We start from the raw sequence: 1,612 nt of genomic DNA, 5'->3' as shown, positions 1-1,612 counted from the left end.
ACATCCTGGGGTGGAGATGGCCAACGACGACAGCCATACAAGAACTGTTTTTGACAGAGAGATAGGAAGGAATAGATATAAATGCAAGGAAGGAGCTTATTAAAGAGTTCATGTGACTTCTGAAAGACGGGGTGAGCTTCTAAGTCCCTGAAGCTCAAAGCATCAACGAGATAATTGGGAGATATCTGAATGAACAAAAAGCAGGGGGAGGGGGGAGCCTGGAGAGCAATGGGAAGGGCAAATGTCCCGCTACCTCTGCTGAGAAGGTGCCCTTAGACATGGCCATTTAATCAAGAGAGGTGGGACGACCTGAAAGATAAGGGAGATTGAATACATAGCGTAATATAATAGATAGAGCAGCCATAATGCAAGTACAGGAGATCAATATTTTTTCTCCTATGATTAATGCAATCCCTGCAAATTCCCACTCTGGCATGATGGGAAAACCCTGCCACTATATTAAAAGTAGTCAATTGTTTCAGCTGGTGAAAATGGGCTCCTATTTTTTTCTCAGTGTCGCAGATTTGTTCACCTTTCCAGGCAGACCTTGTTTGTCTGACCATAAAACACCCAGGGCGGCTTTTAGAGGCCTCCGTGTACCTGAGGTGTTTGCCTGGGGCTGGCAGCTCTCAGGCAGGACGTGTGGGAGAGCAGACTCCCTCGGGATCTGCAGGCAGAGGCTGGGCACGGGGTTCCCAGGGCATCTGTACTGGCAGGAGGTGTCTGTGTCCCTGTAGCTGAAGGCATTTGGGTCCTACATCCAACCACAATAAAATGTAAAAGCTGAAAAGTGTTTTCAAACATATTCTTTGCTTTGCAGCTTTCTGTTTAATTCTTTGTTTTACGTTTATTGACATTTTCTAAACATTTTTCTTTTCAGGCTAGCAGCATTTCAAAAAAAGGTCATTTTGTGTCTTGCCCAGAGCCCTGTGCACCCAAGACAGTTCCTGCCCAGGACTGTCAGCGATACCCCTCAGTCTTTGCCGAGAGAGTCACACTGAGGTATCAACCTCTTTTCACTGCCTGAGATGTTAGTTTAGGTGGTCACATACAGCACAGGAAGATTCTTGCCCCATAAACATTTGCTCTGTGGTTCTCAGAGAAGGGGCCTGACACCATAGGATCAGTTCAAGTTGGAAGGGACCTCGGGAGTTCTGCAGTCCAACCTGCCAGAAAAAAAAGGGTCAGACCAGGTTGTTCATGGCTTGATCCAGTCTGAGTTTGGAAACCTCCAAGGACGGAGTCTGCACAGCATCTCTGGGTGACCTGCTCCAATGCTTGGCTCAGCTCACACTGAAACAGACTTTCCTTATCTGCAGACTTAATCTCTCCTCTTTCACCTCCCACCCCCTGTCTTTTGTCCTCCCGCCATGCCCCACGGTGAAAAGCCTGTCTCTCTCTTCTCCATCAAGTCCTTGTAGGTACTGGCAGGCCACAGCGAGGTCCTCTCAGCATTCATTTCTGCAGGCTGGACAGTCTCATCTCCCTCAGCCTCTCCTCATGGCAAAGGTGCTCCAGTCCCTGACCATCTTGGAGGTCCTTTGCTTCAAGCAAAGTGATTCAAGCACTGAGCCCAGCAGGAGGCTGGAAATGGCCAAACAGGACAATTCAC

The sequence above is a fragment of the Platalea leucorodia genome, assembly GCF_965183815.1.
Source record: "Platalea leucorodia genome assembly, contig: HAP1_HAP1_SCAFFOLD_360, whole genome shotgun sequence".
Lineage (NCBI taxonomy): Eukaryota > Metazoa > Chordata > Aves > Pelecaniformes > Threskiornithidae > Platalea > Platalea leucorodia.
This window is presented reverse-complemented; position numbering follows the sequence as displayed.